This window comes from Anas acuta, chromosome 4, assembly GCF_963932015.1.
Source record: "Anas acuta chromosome 4, bAnaAcu1.1, whole genome shotgun sequence".
Taxonomy (NCBI): Eukaryota; Metazoa; Chordata; class Aves; order Anseriformes; family Anatidae; genus Anas; species Anas acuta.
This window is the reverse complement of record NC_088982.1, coordinates 35,020,611-35,040,708: the sequence shown is the minus strand read 5'-3', so window position 1 is coordinate 35,040,708 and position 20,098 is coordinate 35,020,611. Positions and strand designations below refer to the sequence as shown.

Here is a 20,098-nt window from a genome sequence, read left to right as displayed (position 1 = left end):
AATTTCAATAATTGCCTTACACTGCTTAAGATCAGAAGACAGGAAAGATGCAACAACATTTTTCTTGGCTAAAAACCTGAGCATTGTATAGGAACAGAAATCTATGTTGTTTTTTTCTTTAGGTCCTATCCTCCTCTGATTGGAAGTCAAAGACAACATTACTAACTCTGAAATGGTACCTGAGAACGTTATTCATTAAAGTACCCTTTTGTTTTAAGTTTTCATTATTCATGACAATGACCTTTAGGAGTCAGCATAGTAAAGGTTTCTTGCCCTTACTCCTGTGATAGTCTAATCAAACATTTCTTGAGGTGTCTTGGAAAATAGAGAAATGGTTCTTTTGTTATCAATATTTTACCAACCATCAGCTAATACTCTTTAAGGATGTATTTTGACCACATTCTCTATTCAAGTGGCTTACAGAACTAAGTTGAAACAATTATTTAATATTACAGGATGATGAAGAGGAACTTAAAATACCCCAGTGCAATCCATGCAAGCAGCTGAATGCTCCTTTTTCTTTTCTTTTCCAGATAAGTCTCTGTTAAAGACAGCTTTACCTTACCCCTCAGGAATGTTCTGTTTGAAGCAGACCCAGCTAATCCGTGAGTCATTATGGAGCAATTTGTAGTATATGCTGATCCACACTACCCTCATTCCATATCACAGGATGGGACAGACGTGTAGATAGTTGTTTCTTTTAAAAGATTACTGTGTAGTCCTAATGACACAGTTACAGCAGGCTTTTTAATGGTCAAGCAGGCGCAAATTAGGTTAAACTAAACCTACAGCTGACTCATTCATAAAGTGAACAATCTCTGTATTCTTGCCTGAAAAAAATATACTTGCAAATGGTTTTCATCATGGGTTTGCAAGAAATACAGGATGGAACATCTCAAAACCTGCAGTCTTCACTGTATTAATATATAAACTGAGCCAATCGCTGTGGAACTCGCTGCTGTTGGGGTCTATTGCAAATGAGAAATTAGGCATTTGATTGAATATTGAGTCCAGCCTAGCCAGATATTTTCAAACCTTCAATACTTTTTCCAAGATGCAGATATACACATTAGAGTATTTAGTGATGTTTCTGTTGGAAATGAATTTGAAAATCTCTGACTGCTACACATTCATTTTATTTAATTGAAAACAAGTTTATTTTTCCCTGGGTTGAACTGGAACTGAAAAGATTTGACCCTTGGTATTTGCTACCAAAATCTTTTACAGGTAGTTTAATGGGAACATTGTGATACAGCCAAGCTTGTCTTTAACACTTCTTCCTGAGATTTCATAGAATTAGTGCCAATTGCAGGACTCCACTGAACAGGAGCAATTAGCAGCTGCTGCTGAAGATCTGGCCTGTAGTCAAAAATAAAACCTAGGATTTTTGTTGCAGTTTAGATGTCACTTTGCTTAGATTTTGCTTAGATTGCAGGAGACGCAAGAAATGTTTGTGAATTTTTCTAGTGGTCCTTGCTCATTGAACTGTGCCCTGTGCTTAGGACACCTGCCAATAGCTTTAACACAGTGCATGCTATGTAGTGCCTGACTATAGACTCAAAACACAGTCCCTGACTGGATGGGACTTACAGGCATGATGTAGTACAGCATGATGTAGTGTATATAGTACAGAGAAGGGGACAATAGGTATATCAAAAAACAAACAAACAAAAAAAACAGTGCAACGGTTTTAATATTTTGTTGGTAGGATAGGGAATCTGGGGTAGGATAAAAGATGCAAATATTTGTAAGTTAAACCAGAGATTCCTGGAAGAGTGAGAAAAGGTGAATACATGGTTTAGTGGGATAATAAGTAGAAATGTTAATGTACCAGGAAGAAGCATATATTCTGTTGTATGAGGAAATTCTGGCTCCAGAAGTCCTGTTACTGAATTACCAAGTCCAGTGTTCATGTGTGTATTGAAAAATGTCAGTGCACCTTAGATTTTTCATCTACAAATGCAGGCTAGCATCGTTTTAAAATGCTCTGTCTAGATAAATAGTCATAGATCAGTGAGATCTACAATAATGATAAGAATGGCAAAGTTGTCATCGTTTTGAAAAAGGAAATTGATATTAATTATTCACTGTGACGAAAATACTTATGATACAACATAGGGTTTGAGGCAAATGGGCAGCATGGCAATATCTCAGTTGTAGTGTTGTAGCTTTGCAAATTTTTAAATGATTGAAAACAATGTCTTACAGTGAAGATACAAGAAAACTTAAAAATTAAAACCTACTCCTACCCACATTTTTCCCCTATGGATATTTGGTGCTTCTTATTGTTTTTACCATTGTCATACTATTATTACACAAATTGCACACTGAGGGAAAGATATAATTTTGGATCTAGTTTAAATTTTGGTGGCTCTTGTGCCTTTAATAGTTTTAAATAATGTCACTTCCATTAATCTTTACTGCTTATGTTTGTCTTTACTGTTATAGTCAGACTGACTGTCAGTGCAAACTGTATGAGCGATGAAAGCCAAGAAGCCATATATGTGTGCAAAGCATGACTTGGGCATATGTGTAACAGCCTTGTCATAGTGCTTTGAAAACATAAAGGATGCTGCTGCTGAAGAAGCAGTTGTGCTGCTATATGTATCATATACTTACTGTGCCTGGAACAGTGTCTGTACTTTGCATATGTATTTGCAGCAGTGAATATAAGGAAGAATGTGTACAGCTAAAAATAATATAATGCATACATTGCAGCTTGGGAAGATGTTTTCTGGCTATCCTCACAGTCTGGTGATTGAAAGTCCTGGTCCTAGTCCCACTGAAATAATTAAAACTTTCTTTAGTTTACTTCTTTAGGGTGAGGCCACATCTACCCTTTAATTCAGTTGCACTTTCAGCTGGGAGGCAAACTTACTACTGAAGTAAGTGACAAAAGCTTCCTGCCTTTAGTAAAAAATATGCCTTGGCATAGCATATATTATGAGTTGTTAAGTGTTTTGAAAATTTAAAGCATCTGTCTTCTGTTGAGCTCTGAGATGGCATCCAAGGGGTCACAAGATACCAATCTGATTACATTCCTCACATTGGTATGACAATGGACTCTCCACATTTTGTCTATTATTGCATATCACCAGAGCATCTTAATACTCTGCAAATTTGTATTCTTCAGAAATTTTTATCACAAGAATAGATTTTTTTTTTCCATGATATTTTCCTGAGTTAATAAACCCACTTGGGGCCAAATTTGCAAAATTTAGCCCAAGAGCTCTGGTTTGTTTTCTCATTTGCATTTATTTATTTTCCAGATCTTACAAGCAAAGGATGCCAGATGAATTAGTGAACAGGGTAGTCTAAAACTGTTAACATAGAACAGCACTTTTACTTTGTATTCGCTTTTGTCTTGGGAAAAGTAACCTTCTCTGCTTCACTCTTCTCCTGCACTGTAAAATGAGAACAGTAATGCTTTTGTATTTCCCTAACCAAACTGTTTTCAGAATCACATTGAGCCAGACATTCCTGGTGATGAGCACTTTCATGCATGAATGCCTTTGTTGCAGTCAGTGAAATTACTGGTTTGATGAGTTGGGGTTTGAAAACTATCCCTGAGTCATCTCCAGTTTCTGTGGAACAATGAGGTGAACACTTATAGAGAATACAAGGCCATGAAACTCTTCTTAATATCAGTGGAAACAAATACCTAAATCCTAACACTTCAGTTTTTGGAATACTTCACCTTTTGACAGCCTGACAACTTTCTAACATTATCATGTTACAGCTATTAGTCCAAATCCCCTAGACCCCTACTCAGTCTTTATGTGGGCAAATCTCTTTAAAGCTTTAACAGAGGAATGTTCTTTGGTAAGGTCTGGACTGTTACAGAAAAAGGAAAGCAAAGAACTGACTGGCAATTTATTTAATGAAAGGTAAATTCAAGAGTGACAAGGTTTACAGTTGAGTTTTACAAATCAGTAAATACAAATACAGTATTAAATACAAATCAGTATTTGTATTTACAATGAGTACATTAACTACAAACAATAAATTTTTCATCCATTAGTGTGAAAACCTAAAACTCATGTGATTGTTTTTTACTAGTTTTTGACAGGTATTTAAGTGAAAGGACAGCATAATATGGAGGGGTGGTCGTCTGTGAATGCCTGACAAAAGACAGTCATACAGGCATGTCTTCTGTTTGTTTGTATTTGCTCTAATATTTGGTCATAAGAGCAATTTAAGCATCAAGTTACATTCCACTCTTCATCAGTTTCATATTGTGAGTATCTGAAGAATTTTCAAAGTAGTGTTATACAGATCTGTAATTTTGGTACTATTCCTTTTATTTATTTATTTATTTTTTCGTCTAGGCCACCTCTTGTAGTCACTTCTGTTTATGATAATTCTGAAGACTGGCTCTGATTTGGGAGCCCCAGCATCCTCAAGCCCTACCATCATGCCTGATCTTTGCATGCAGTGCAGCTGAAAGTGATGATAGGTGACAAACTTCTTTGTGTTCCTCCTCCTCTTGAAACATGTGAGTTATCATTTCAACAGCCCAGAGTATTGTGCATGTTAGATGTGGAAGAATGTCTTTAAAGGAATATTAATTGACTGTCCTAATACGTTTCAATAATGGCAGACTGTAGACATCACTCTGGTATGGGAGCACAGGCAACTTTCTCTCAAAAATTCCTGTTCCTGCAGCATAATCTTAGCTCTGGTACAAGGTAATCTGAAAGGATGTGCTCATGTAAGTAATGTAGATGAGCAATTGCACTGGACACCTTTGCTTATTTGTACTTTATTATGAATTATTGCTTAGTTTGTTAATAATTTCATATTTCAGAAATCACCATTTAATCAGATCTATCCATTCTCTGTATATGCTGCAAAAGTTACAGTTATTGGTGCTGTCCATTATTTATTAATATCATTTGTTTTGTTTATATAGTGCTGGCAAAATTTTACAATTTTGCCTTCTAATGTCTGCCTGTCTTCTCTCTGAAAATGGTGAATGTTCTTGTAGATGTATTACTGTGGTTGGGATAGATGATGATTGAGAAGTATTTTGAGTTAGGTCTTCTAACTATAACATTGCATAATTAATAATACTAAGCTAACAAGCATCAGAGGTAAGGGGGTTGGAAGAAATATTCAGAAAGCTAAAGGAATTCTTCTGTTTGAATGCAACTCAGCTCATGCAGTGACACAGAGTTTTGCCTATGCTGTATAAACACAGGCATGCCTGTGTTATACATCTGAAAGTAGTCATACAGCAAGGGATGTGCCTATCACTTCATTGGTTTCAGCTGATTTAACTCCTCTTTCAGATGCCTGCTTTGTTAAAGCTGTAGAAATAGTGAGCTTACTACAGTGAGCATTACAGACGTTTCACTGAAAAAGAAAACCATGGGACATCCATTTTTACATATATTCTATGCTATTTTTGGGTAAATTGTGCAAATGAATTCCACCATTAATGGTGTGTAACCTCATTAATAATTTAGGCCAGAAGCATCTTAAATTGTGCTTGCATTCTTCAGGATAATTTAATGCACTCATACAAGTTGTTACTGTTTGAATATAACCCTGAAGCATACAATAAATACATTAACAGATTTTGGTCCCAGAGAATTTAAATGAAAGGAGCATGGGGGGTTATGGGGGAAAACAACAACAACTATACCATGAAGTGATAATGAAATGTAGACTAGCCAATGTACTGATATTTCCTTTAGGAGACAGGAAAGTGGGTTTTGGCTCTTGTGTTTTATAAAGCCCTACTTCTAATCTGTCTCTCTCTTTCTCTTTCTCTTATTTATCTATTTATTTTACTGCAATGAAATATTCCAGTGTTCTTTTTCCCCACTTCTCCTCGGGGATTTTTTTTCCTATTAGTATATGTTATATAAAGGAAAGACAGCTCTCTTGTTCTATAGATGAAATCTGAAATGGCAAAAGATGTGTTGATTTTCTTCTACAAACAGAGAAGACATCTGGAAGACAGGTTTTAAATAACATTAATTACATCCCTTAATTTTCCTTTTTATATGAGTAATTGGACATTTATATGAATATATATATACACTGTCACTAGAACTAACAGTACATTGGGTAAACTTCTAGGTTTTATCAGTTTCTTTCTAGCATTTATATCCGAAATTGTTACTCATAATTTACAAACCATTTCTTTTCTGAAAAGATTGTTACATGTGTTTTCCTTTGTTTATATTTAAACTATGTGTGCTGAGACAGAACAGGCAGCAGAAGAGTAACAGAATTATTTTTCCACTGGTCAAGAGCCTGATTTCATCTCTAAACTCTATTGATTAGGAAAAGTTATAGAATAAATCCCAAATTATGGACTAATGAAACATACAAATGGATTCTGGATGAATTTAGGGACCTTGTGTCAGTATAAGATCAATGAAGAGGATCTTTAGGAAATGCCTGAAAGTGATTGGATCCCTAAAATCAAGACTAGGAAAATAATTTGGCTTGAGTTGCACTTTTCCCAGTTCTATTTAACATTTTTTATTAAGACTTGATTTGTATTAAGACTTGAAAGAATTAATGGGCTGACACATTGCACTAAAAATTCTTTCATGAAAAATGTTTTGTTTTGTTTTGTTTTACTCAAACAGGACATGATTTTATTTTTTATTTTTTTATTTTTTAAGTCACAAAAAAAGACTTGGCTTTCCAAATTAAAACTTCAAGACCCCCAAATGCTTGAGCACTTCCATTTCTGTAGGCGTGGAGGAATTGTACTTCATACACAGAAATACATAAGCACGTGCTTAACTTTTAGCAGGTATTAAGTCCCATTGATTACATTAAGACTTAAGCATATACTTGCGTCTTTGGGAATGGGGGCCTGCATCGTGTTAACTTCTAAGCTGAAAGTTTCATAAGGTGTTGAAGGTGGCCCAGCAGTCACTGACCAACAGTACTAAATGCTTCCAATGCAGCAAGCCAGATAAAGACCTGTTTTAATGGGATTCTGAATTACAATAAGTAAATTATAATAAACCCTGTTGACAGAAGCCTCTGGGCTAGGTCCAGGCCTGAAGCCAGACTGAAATTTCTCATATAGCAGGTAATCAGTAAGATGAGAAACCAGCTGCAAGGGAAGGGCCTCTTTTATGAAACAAGAAGGTATTCTGGGAGCCAAGCCTTATCCTGGTAACCTTTTTCAGTAACATGGAGACAATCATTGCTCTTCATTATCAGGACTTCAAAGGACTTCAATTAATTAGGGAGAAACTGATTACAGTATTGGAGCATGTCACTCTGTTGGTCATATGTGTGATGAATGGATCATTAGGTTTACTCGCTACCATTGTAAGTATTTCACCGTAAGCAAAGCCTGTATGTAATTTCAAATGAAGGGTAATTGGTTATAGTGGGACAAGGATTACTAGACTAACATTATCTCCTTTGTAGCGTTTAAACTGAGCAATGTGATGACATTTTAAAACCATCTGGGACTTTTTTTTTTTTTCCCTGAGAGACTCTAAGTACCTATTTTACTTAACAACAATGAAGCTGGTGTTTCCTTGTCCTTTGTGATAATATTTTTAAAGAAGATGTCTCCAGGGTTTGACACATTGCATAACACACACAGACACCAGATTGACTGATACACATAGGACGATCATATCTGTCAGTCAGCCATTCACCCTTCCTTTATGTGGAGATCTTTTCAAAGTAATACTAGAAGTGTCTGAACAGTTTAAAAGGGTTTAGAACAGCTTCAATGTAACTTGAGTTGATTTTGTAAAATACGTGAGTCTTTGTGGTATATATCCAGACCAATGTGATGTGGTGAATATTTCTGATGACATTAAGAAACAACTAAGTGTTAGGACAGTTTTCCATTTTTCTGGGGCTAATTCCTTGTGACAAATGACAATCAATTTCTCTAGGAGATCCGAAAAGTGGAGCTCATTGTCTCTCTTTGCAGAAGGTGGCATTCCTGAATTCTTGTTCCTCCTATAACATCTGCAGCAGCCAGTCACAACAGTGGGATTGAAATCGGTTACTGTCTTCCTGAAAGACAATAGGTTTTTAATAGGAGATTGTTCACATGGCAAAACACAGCAGGAACCATATCAAATCAGGAAAACAGCCAATTCAGGGCATCGTATCATGGGGTATGTAGGTAGTGGTAAAAGGAACTGACTGAGGGAGCAGCAAGGTCTGGTGGGATCTGTCATGTATCTGACAGTAGCCTGTCAGACAGGCACAGTGAATGCACCCATGCGGCTTTAGAGGTAGCCTGGAATCCTGCAAAGCAGAGTCCCGGCATGGAGTGCCTCTACTGTGGCGCTTCAGAGGGGGACAATGCTAGTGTTAGTGTCCCTAGCAGAGCTGCTGTCAGGCAAAAACGTTGATCAAAGCAAACCTGGCCCAAGGGTGAGAAGGTTTATGTATAACAGACACAATTCCCTCTCATTCCACAAAACTCACTTTTTTAAAAGAAACCTGCTGTACGTTTTTCTTCATTTCAGCTCCCTTTGCTATTCTTCCCTTCCCTCATAGTAATTGGGTGTTACTACAGAACTGTTGAAGTAGAAATCATTTCATTTACTTCACTTTTTAGTTTTAAAGTAGTATAGCCTACATTAGTCAGTAAGGAACTGGAGTTAAGTTCATCTACCTTACCTGCATCTTTCTTGGTCCAGTCACTGAATCAAATGACAAGCATAGATGAAATTATGCCTAGTTTTTCAACATCCAAAATTTTCTCAGATGGATCCAGCTCTTTGCAGAACCTTTACCAGTGCAAGGAAAGGTTGATCTTTGAACTTTCAGATGTAGGTTTTGGAAGTGTAACATTCTTTTGATGAATATTTTTAGGACTGATTTTCCTAGCTTTTAGAAATCAGCAAATAATAATGGATAACAATGTTTGCTTAATAAAATAACAACTCTCATTGCCCCTGAAAATTAGCCAGAAATTCCCTTCTGTTCTATAGATTTCTGTGTTTTTGTTTCCATAGTAAATATGAAAATTTTATAATAAAATATTGTGGGGGAGAGGTGAGGTTATGGTCCAAAAATGTGGACCCTTTATACAGTACATCACTGATGGGAGCTAGAAATTCTGATTTCCATTCTGGGTCTAGAGAGGAGCATAGTGACCTATACAGATGGCACATTAAACTAATTAGGCTAATATATCCTAACAAGAAGCATGGCATTCACTGGCTACATTAGGACCATGGGTTAAGGTTACAGTTCTACTAGTTTCTCCTGTGCAGCCTTTCAGCTGTTTCATTAATAAAATTGGATGGCTGCTATTCGTAGCATAGAGAATGGCAGATTTAATTCAAATTGTTTCCTTTATAATGGATGTGTGAGAGAAATTGAGTTTTTGACCAACTGAAATTGCCATTGAAAGTCTGCCTTTGGTGAAACTTTATAATCTTTGTGCTTGAGAGTCTCCTCCCACACCCTTTTTCCTGCTGTTTCTGACTTGACAGCCAGAATTTTCTGGAACATAATTTTATGTAACTACAGACAACAATGACAATGACTACTACTAAATCCTTGCCAGATCCCTTTTGAGAGTTTATTCCATAATACTGAAGGTGTAATTCATGGAAAGGAATGGATTACAGGTCAAGGTCAGCTCCTGCTCCCAGTTTGATGCTCTTTTCTGAGTGTGAGTAGTAACATCTTCTGCTGTATTTCATTGTAGAAAATAGATTTATTTTTTTTTTTTTTCATGCAAATCATACAGGATGCCCAGTGTAGCCCAGGCACATTCCAGTTTATTTTGGCATACTTGTGACTACTGGGAGCTGCAGCTTGCTCTTAGCAAATTGTCTGTGAAAGCGACATAGTGGCTAGCCCCTAAGAAGCTCTACTGGATATGTGTTCTAAGCCTGAACTGATGTATTTGAATTTGTGTGGATTTCCCTGCAGGCACTTGTGAGTGCATTACTCATCTTAATTTCTTCTTCATTGCATAGTAATACAACATTTCTTCAAAAAGTAGTTGGGGCAGAGAGGAAGGATAACTCTGGACAAGATATTTCTCAGAATTTTACTCAGCTATCCAGAACATTTGAGCCTAAGCAAAACAAGATGCATGAGATGCATGGAAAATATCAGGCTAAAATTTCCATTTTGAAAAACTCACGAGCAACCAAAAACAGAGAAGATAAAGAGTTCTTTGGCAGCCATAACTATAGATAGAGCTACCACTTAAAACACAAATGTTTCCAAACTGTAAGTGCTTATATCACAGAGATTACCGTATCATCATAGGCTGTCACTTGTCGTCTTATCAATGCAATGTGAAATCCCTGTGAACATAAATAAAGATTAATCTTCAAGATACTTGACATACCAGCTCTGTAGTACTGTCAGAAAACACATTCTGTGCAGCCACCATATGGCCTCACTGAGGCTTTCAAATGGCTGTGGGGTCAATGTCCAACTCCTAACCTTCTGCAGTCACAAAAATTTAAGCACTCTCTGAGCAATGGATTTGTCTCCATTATATTTTGAATAACATTCTCTTGTGCAGGAAGCAATAATCCAAGAGTAATTTTCTACTACTATTACTAATGTTCTTACAGGAGCTCATACATTATAATTAGGCCTCTCAAATATTTTTTAGGAGTGCATATTTTTTCTAGCTTTTTTTTTTTTTTTGGTAACTCCTGAAAATGTTTTACTTAGAACAGTTTCAAAAAACAAATCCTTTATGATTGCTAATGTATGACTAAAGACATTCTGAGCATTAAACACCTCCTGTATGTGAAATCCTTGGAGTTTTGCTACAGTATGGCCCCAAATTTTCAGTGAAATTGCAGAGCTAGTAGAAAAATCATAACTGTATAGAAGAAAGCTAATGCAGTTCCTTACATGTCTGTTTAATAAAGAATCCTTCAGTTCTCAGTTAAGAAAAGAAAAAAAAAAAGTAAGGGTTCATTAAAATTGGTACCATAATACATGCTACATATATTGAAGAAAAACATGAAGTCAATACCCAAGACACTTAACTGCAGTGTGTTCAGAAAGTAAAATAATTAAATTGATGTTGTTTCCTCTTTCGACAAGGTCTCCCATGAGACTGAATATTACTTAGCTACACCAGTAATGGCTCTCTATCTATGCAAAGAACTGTTAATGTTAAATTAAAACCTCTCTATATTTATCAGACAGACAAAACTAATAAACAAAACTATGGCATTAAGAGTAAACTGCTACTAGACTATTACTTCCTGCATCAGAGTATTATAATTCAATTTAGACAAAGTGCCTGCTCCTCAGGGAATGCTGAGACACAGTATTGACACTTCACTATTTGGACACAGGAATCAAATTATTTTGCAGTCACTGTGGTTGCAAAAAGATTCTACCAGAGAAACAATCACACCAAAATCCATTCAGATGTTTTTAAGAAGTAGATTATTGAAAGAAATTACTAAAGTGTTGTTTGTAACAGCTAATGCTAATTGGAAGGCAGTAATGCATATGTAAAAGGAAGGAATTTGAAAAAGAAAGACAAAGATAAACATGAATGTTAAAAATTTTTGCCCATATGATTTTATTTATTTATTTTGACAATAATTAAGAGTTATTATTATTATTATTGTTATTGTTATTAGCAACTAGGGTTTTAGCTCTAGAAACATGCTCTGTTCTTCAGTGTAACAGTTTACTCAGTGCACACCAGACTGGAATTTTGAATTTGTAAGAAATCATTCAAATGGATATACTTGTACTGTATGGAGCCTGCATGTTAGACCGATAGAAATACAAGGTTCAGTTTAAAATACATGGAAGAGGTTGCGTGACAGGGATATAAAAGAAATATAAAAAAAGGATAAAAGGAAGAGCAAAGTTTGAATTTGCAATCACTTTAAACCATCAAATAGTGTATTTAGAAAAATCCTTTCTTTAAGTTAAGGGAACTTCTCTGGGAGGCTACCAGACATCCCAGTAACGCCTATATTTAATACACCCATGTGTAAGAAAAACAAGGAAAAGAAAATCTGATACATCAACCACTGCCAGCCAGTAATGACCAGTGGAATTCAGCTAACGTAGACAATTTAATTTTAATGCCTAGTGGGAATTTGATTAAAGCAATTAGGGAAAATTCTGAATGTAGTCCAAATCATGCATCTCTCTATTTCTTTTTATTTTCTTTAAGAGTCCTCAGCATTCTTGGCATCTGAAAATATATGTAGTAAGTCTCCTGAAAATTTTATGCAGGGATATAACTTTGTTCACATAATAGTGACATTGAAGTGAGTGGGGCTACTTGCAAAAGGGAAATTATATACGTGTTTAAGTGTTTGCAGGATCTCCTGCTAAGTACTTGGAACAGAAAGCTCTTCCATAGCCTGTGTAAGCCCTAACCCTAAATACAGCCTTTCCAGCAAAGAGCATAGGAAAATGATGACCAGCCCTGAGAGACAGGGAAATTCAGGGGCACAGTTGCAGGCCCCAGGTTCAGGGTGAAGCAGATGGTGCTGAAATACTCTAGTCACCAGGAAAGTTCAGTGACCTCTTAGAAACAGACTGCTAAGAGTGTCTGATTGTTATTATGATATAGGTGGAAATTAAGGAGAATAAACCTCTCATAAACATATATGGAGCTGCAGCCATGGCTATGACATCACTGGTAACCAATCGAGTAACTCACTCCATTTTGGTCCATCAGCTTCTACAGCCATTAAAAATTTTTTATTATTCTACCACATGAATCTGGACTGCAGCCACTCACCATAAGACAGACTGGACTAATAAATCTTTGGCACATGTAACCACCATGTTTAATATAAAACAACTCATACACTTTTTTAATATGATTTATAAAACAGAACATGAAGCTACCTACATGATCTTTCCTAGCTACAGCAGATACTGTTATTTATCGCACATTTAATTGCTAACAGCAATTCAGTCATGTTACTTGACCTTAAGGCCTTATGATTACCTGATCCAACATATTTCACATGATAAAAATGTCAAGCTCAGAGAAACCCACCAGTTTGACTTTCTGTGAAATCTAATTATAAACAGAAATGTTAAAAAAAGGTTAACAGTTTAAATAGTCAAGGCAGTTATTCATTTTGTAAGTGTTTGTTGTGATTGAGATGATAACTGAGAGGGCACTGTGCAGCCTGGTACTCTATGAATAGTGCAGTTTCATCCTAGCCACCTTCATTTTGGCCTCTTGGCTTGAACTCAAGGAACTCAGCAGGGCCTCTAGGAACAGCTCTTTGCAGTGCTGTGGGATGTGTATGTCTCTCTATTACCTCCATCTCCAGCCTGCATTGGTTTACAGTGGGGAAGAAAAGACAGAATCTGTGAGAACAGACTTCCTTTAACTTTTAACATGTGGGCCCACAGATCTAGATGCTTAAAAATGCAGTCAAATTGTTGAGTTTGAAGTTGGCACCTTGTTACAACAGGTCTTGTTGATGGCTAGGTAAACTGACAAGGTGAAATCTTGGACTGCTGCAGTTAGAGTTCTCATTGATATTCTAGGTTTAGGAACTTCTCTCAGCCTGTTCAATTCAGAATGTTTTCCTGGGTCTTATGCCTTTGTCTTGCTCCAGACTGAGTTTCAATCAAGGTAGAAGGGCTCAGGGGCAGGGAGAATTCAAAGGAGCATACTTGTGAGAAACTCTCCTACATTGCCAATAGCAATAATATTAACAGTGGTAACAATAATGATAATTTCTGTGTACAGTGGTGACTAAGAGTCTTAGCTGGAAACTTTGATGATACTGTGACTGTTCAAGGCAGATCTTGTACAAACAGAATGTAAAAAACAATCCCGAAGAATTGTTGGTTTGTGTCGTATAGTGCCTTAGACTGAGGATGAGAAATGTATTTTCTTATATAGATTTTATGCCTTTTTATTTAAAAAGTTAACTGATAGCTGTATAACATTAGAAAGAATTAATTTACTTTGATATTTTAGTCGCAATCTGACGTATTAATTCTATAGTTATAACTCATTGCATTATTTCTCAGGAGAGAAATTATGAGTAAATATATATTTATATATATATTATAACATGTTACACACGATGACTCTAAGTATGTTCTAACAAACTAAATTCTGTAGTATGCCAGATATTCTTATTCCTTTATTTTATTTTATTTTATTTTATTTTATTTTATTTTATTTTATTTTATTTTATTTTATTTTATTTTATTTTATTTTATTGTGGGATAGCCAGTGAACTGAGATGACCTCACGCTACAGCTTTGCTTCTCTGGAAAAATGAAGCTGTCAACAACACAGGGAAAGACTTTTAACCACAGGAAACAAATGTTCACAGGAGCTGGACTGTGCCAGGCAAAATAAGAATGACCAGCATATGTGCCCCACTAAGAACTGAATGCAAGAAGCCAATTATTCAACCTAGCTTTCCCATGATAGTCTTTTCAAACATTCAGCATCCTTAGGATACATGTTTTTCAGGATGTAAGATTAGGAAAAGTGCAAAAATGTTTAGAGGTTAGAAAAAAATTGCAACACATAATTTCCCTGGAAAATGGCTAGACATTACAATGACAGTCTGATACAATCCTGGATCAATAGAAAGTTACTTAAAAAAATAAATTTATATATTCTCCAGAAAATACAAATCAAACCACTGGGCAATATGGACTTAGTGTCATGTGTCATAAAAAATTCTATGTAATGAAGTATAAAAATACAGAATAAGTGCCTGCACCTGGTGCTCTCCTGTACGTTAAAATTTTTAGTTTCTTGTGCAGTTGTGTCCCACATCTCATAGTACCAATTACAGAAGTTTAAACTGTGATAAATATTTGATATTTCAATAGTTTTTAATGATAAACACTTTTTTAATGACAAACACTTTTCACAAAGATTTTAATGAATATATTTTATATCACATGCCAAATCTTCAGTAAAATTCACAGTAGCACTGGGCTGGGATGAAGATGATCCCTCAAAACAAACAAACAAAAAAAAAACACAACAACACAAACTGAAATAAACCATCAGTTTAAAAGATGCTTTTCTGTTAACCAAACTGTCTCAGAAACAGCTACACATGGTATTCAGAAGAGTGCTATCATGGTTGTTGTGTGCCTGATATTAGGAAGTAGAATGGGAATAAATCTTCCTTAGAGAAAACGCTTTTGCGTAGAATAATCTCAACAACGTGTCTGAATTGAGTCATTCCTTCTACTGTAAAAGACAGATACATATGCAGCAAGATGTGTGTGGTATTTGGATGCTAGTGCTGGTTTGGCCTAACTCCTTTTTTCTGAGTCACATCTTCATGTGATCCCAAGCCACAGAAGATGCATAATGTCTACAGAGGGGCATGGCAGGTCCTGGAGTGATTCACAGACAGTAGCTAACTCCAGTTCCCAGAGGACCCATTCATTTATGGTGGAGCAGGTCTGGCTCATGCCAGCCGTGTTGCTGGATCCCTGAGCAACCCATTGGTTTTGGCTTTTGCAGCTGCTATTGGCTCATTCCCTTCCATGGCCAGACATTTGAATTCTTCATCCTTTTTTGCCAGCACAGTCTTCTGACTGCCTGTGTGATTCAGCTATCAACATAGGCCAGCACTTAACTATTTGTGCAGGGCCATGCTTTGGTGTGTAAGCAGTTAGTGAAGGGTGTAGGTTGCCCTGGTGCAACAGATCCCTGTATCTATCTGCAGCAAACAGAAGGTAATGGACTTCTGTCTGCGAGGAAAAGCTAAGAAGAACATATTCCTTTCCTATAAATGAATAAATTGGGCTTTTTGTGAGAACAAAACTGGAATTGCACAGATCAATTTCTTAAGACCAAAGGAAGCCAACAGGAAACCCTGGGAAGCCATCTCTAATGTGTGCAAAGCTGAACAAACTCCAGCAACTTGGAAATACTTGAAGGTGACTGTTACATAAATCTACAGTAAAGTAGACCTGGACAGGAGGAAAGAACGTTGAAGTAGAAAAAATCAGCTCTGACAGAAAACAGTGTAAAGGCATAACTTTGAAAAAAGTCACGTCCCAGTTTTTTTGCTTTTATAGATTTTCATACATATAAATATATTTCTTTCTCTCCATATATATGTGTATATACATAGACACTAACCTAAAGTACCTTTGAGGACTGAAAAATTGCTCAGCAGTGGTAGAACCAGACAGGCAGTCTCCAACTGTTGGCTCTACTTAAAATAAGAAATCTTCAAAAGCTATGGTGATGTGAAGCAGTACAAAATATCAACAGAAAAACAAATGTGGGTGAGTAGACATGATGTGTTTTCCAATTCGCTGGCCAAAAACATACCTGAAGACAGATCCCTTGTGAAAGGGTCCTTAAATGTTTTGCCTGTCTGCTTCTTGTGGGAGAAATGACACAGGGAGCCATGCTTTCTTCACACTAGTAAGGCCAAATGGAGCTTGAAACAGTTCATCTCATCTGCATACTGACCTGCCTTTTTCCTGCCATCAGGCAGGAAAACAGAAGGGTGTGAATGAGCTGGAGCCTTACATTTGGAGCACTTTTGTGCACAGGGCAAGCATGGGACAAAAGACTGCTTAAATTTTAAAATCAGATGCCATGTGATACAAAAAAAAAGTTTAAAAAAAAAAAAAAAGTGGGGATAGGGAGAGGAGAGAGGGAAGAAGAATCCTTCCATTCAGACCTGTGTTGTAAATACTTAAGTGTGGTTGAGCAGTGCTTACAGAATAAAATGGTGAACTAAAGAAAGAGATATTTAATAGCTGGGGACAGGGTTTCAGTTCATCAGACTCCCTGTGATGATAATAAGAAACGTAGGGAAGATAGAGGTGTTTTCTTGTTTGTTTGTTTTTGTATTTTTTCTTTGACAGCAGCAGTTTCTGAGGCATCTTGTGCAAACCAGGAGCATAAGAAAATTTCAATTTCTCAGAATTCTCAAAAAGAGAATAAGAGTGAATAAGTCACAGAGATGCACATCAAAAAAAAAAAAATGTGCTTCTAGCTAATGCAGACCTGTTCCAGTAATGAAATACTCTATCGCTAAAGGTGTTAAAATGCACAGAGAAGCAAAAAAGAAATGTGATGCAAAAATGAAAGAGAGAAACTCTCCCGTGCATTAGTTAAATAATCGGAAGACTAAAAGTACTCCATAAGTTCCAGAAGCTTTCAGAATAACCAGAATGCAAGCAGCTACTTTTAAGACAAGAGTGAATTTAAAGCTATAAAAAATAAATTAAAAAATTAAAATACACACAGATTTAAGGCACCAAATCTCAGTATTACCTATCAATGTTTGAAGTACAGGCTTTTAATTTTGATGGCATTTTATGTCAAAGGGCTGCTGATGAGATGAAGGATAGCAATGGCAGAGAGTTGTAGAACTGTGACAGTGATAATACTTCCTCTGTAAGAACAAAGTGATACAGATTTCCAGTAAGGTTAATGTAGAGTAAATTCATGTGACATTTTAACATTCAAAGATTTTCACTTTACACGTTCTAGGTCATATCTAACCTCCTTTGAAAGATCTAATTGCAGAAAAAGAAGTAATGAAATAGTTTGGCTGCGAGCATGGTGGCAGTAGCAGAAAAGTAGGTGCAGCAAGCCTCTGACACACTTTACCACATAACGGCTTTCAAAATGTCAAATTTGTCACGATGTTACTGTTAATGGCACTTGAGCTAGTTGGGTTAAACTCAGTTATATCTGCTATGTCCACGGGTACTAGAATGATACCTTTACCTACAGCATAGTAATACACTTGAGACGAGGACAAGACATTTCTCTCTGCTGTGTATACCCACACAGGCAGAAATCAACATCCGTACTCCAATGCATGTAAAATGTACCTGACACAGCTTCTTCATTAGACAAAATTTTGTAAATAAAATTTAAAAAAAAACAACCTAACAACTGACCAAAAAACAACAGATAAACAGACACCAGAATAGTGATTGAAGCTGACAGAGGCAGTGAATCAGCTAATCTGTATTAACATGCTTATTATTTAGTTGTTGATTTTTGGGGAGGAACATGATAACCATTACAGACTACAACAGAATTTTATTTAAAGACTTTTAAGTCAGACTTCTGGAAATTGAAAAATATATAAAGCTGATGGTTGGAACTCTTCTCAATGATTTCTTGTAGTATAACATTTGCTGCAATAAACTATGCCCTAAATTAGACCAGAGTAACTCCATTAACTTTAGTTATATCACGGTACTAACTGAGAGTATGTTTTGGCCCTCTGGATAAAAATGTACAATGAAAACTCCACAGGGTAGAGCAGGCAGAAGAAATTTGCCCTTCAGTTGGAGCTGTCAAAGAAATTATAGGTTGTTTTAGTTATTCTTTCCAAACGTAATGAATCTTATTAATGACGTAGTTATAGTTCATAGTTTCCAGTCTATGGTGGTGGTAGAACAAGTAGTGTTTATGCTCTTTGTCTTGCTATCTTGCAGGTGAACAGAGATCAACAATTAAAGCTCTTGGGCATTGACTTTTGCTGCGGAAACAGGGAGGCTGAAGCTGAGTAAACAAGATGAGTATATTCGCAGCAGCTGGCTGTGTGCTCTACAGAAATTGGCAATCACAGTTTGGGGCCAAGCTGAGGCAGAGGATGTGGAGGGCTTGGAATCGAGGACTGAGGAGTACTTTTTGCTTATTTGACATAATACCATAGCAACAAGCTGTTATGCTGCACAAGGTAAACCAAACAAAGAACTGTAGGCAGATCTTTGTGATAAAAATGAACTATTTTTTCATCCCAACTGTTGCAGTAAAAAGCAAAGAGTTGACAGTGTTAAGCACTATTAGCCAATTCAACTCCTTTAAAATTGTGACTGAGAAATAATATGCTTAGATTGTAAGAGTAAGAAAGAAGAATTTCTGTCTTGTGTTTTTTATTTCCAGAGGGAGAGATCAGAGGGGACTTTACATGGTATGCAAGGTCATTTTCTTATTTGCTTTTGGTTCTTCTTCCTAAGATAAATGGGTTGGTTTGTCAGTGTCAGAATTCCACCATTCCACATCTGGTGGAACTCAAGGGCTTGAAATCAATGAAAGACAAATGAGGGCATTGCAAGTTGAAGTTTGTACTGAAAGGCTGCGGGACAGTCAGGGAACATCAGCTAAAGCAAGCCACTAAATATTTAGGCTATGTTAAACTCCAAGTGGCTATGCCTGAGAGACACCAGAGCCTGCGGTGTTTCTGCTGGTTTGGTGCTTGAGTTTCATAACCTGAATTCAGTCTCAGACCAAGAGCCCCCAAACTCCAGCAGTTTTTGCATCAAAAATTTTCTCAAGGAAGGATCTTTGCATCGGGTCTGATTTTCAACACCTGACATGGTTAGCAGGGACGAGTCCACACAGTTCCTCTCATTGCTTAATCTGTATGCTTTGCAATCAGATGCCACTGTCATATGTTTACAAAGAAGCATGGTAAAGTACTCCCTAAGTATGGCAGCCTAGGTACGTTGGGAGCAAAAGGTTTCCTGCATTGGGAGCTAACTCCTGCATTGAAAGGTATTAAGTTTCTATACTGGTGCAGTTTGTGTGTGCCTATTACCACTGAGTTTTGGGCTCTTCTCAAATCAGTTCCAGGTTTAGATAAAGCCCTGCTAAAATGAGTAGAAATGTTCAGCGCCCTGTGCCATCCTGCTTTCAGTCTTTTCTGGCTTAGGCAGAAGTACTACTTGGCTTGTATGTAAGACATAGTTACAGGGTTATCAGAAGGGTCAGACTGGCTATAAGCACATCTTGATCTGTGTCTAAGACATGAGAGGAAGTTGAAATTTATGAGGAAGCTGAAGAAAGTAATGTCAAAATTAAAGAAAACCCCCACAAAACCATCTAAAACATGAATAGCTTGACTATATAGAAAATATATGTGATATTCGAAACAATAGGGAAAAAAAAAAAGATTTGGGGGGAGTAGAACCTCCACCTATACACTTAAATTATGGGATGGAAAGGAAACAAAGGGAAAACAGAAAATTTTGATGAGAAAATAAACTTTTTCAAATCTGTGAGTATATGGAAACATTTCAGTTCTTGTTTTAACAGAATTGGCCTGAAAAACTGCAATGAAAAAGACCATTTGTAAAATTTGAAGTGATCTGTGAAAATAGCACTATGCTAAATAAACACCTAGGAAATCCA

At 36.5% G+C, this 20,098-nt stretch overlaps 1 long non-coding RNA gene across 2 annotated transcripts in view; it reads left to right on the top strand.

Annotated features, from left to right (window-relative positions):
* The first annotated feature begins 531 nt into the window (after nucleotides 1-531).
* Nucleotides 532-20,098, top strand: part of LOC137855236 (uncharacterized) — a 48,156-nt gene continuing 28,589 nt past the window's right edge. For both annotated transcript variants that reach the window (XR_011095622.1, XR_011095621.1), the window contains exons 1-2: nucleotides 532-605; nucleotides 18,400-18,644. This is a non-coding gene — a long non-coding RNA (uncharacterized lncRNA). The remainder of the gene's footprint in view (nucleotides 606-18,399; nucleotides 18,645-20,098) is intronic.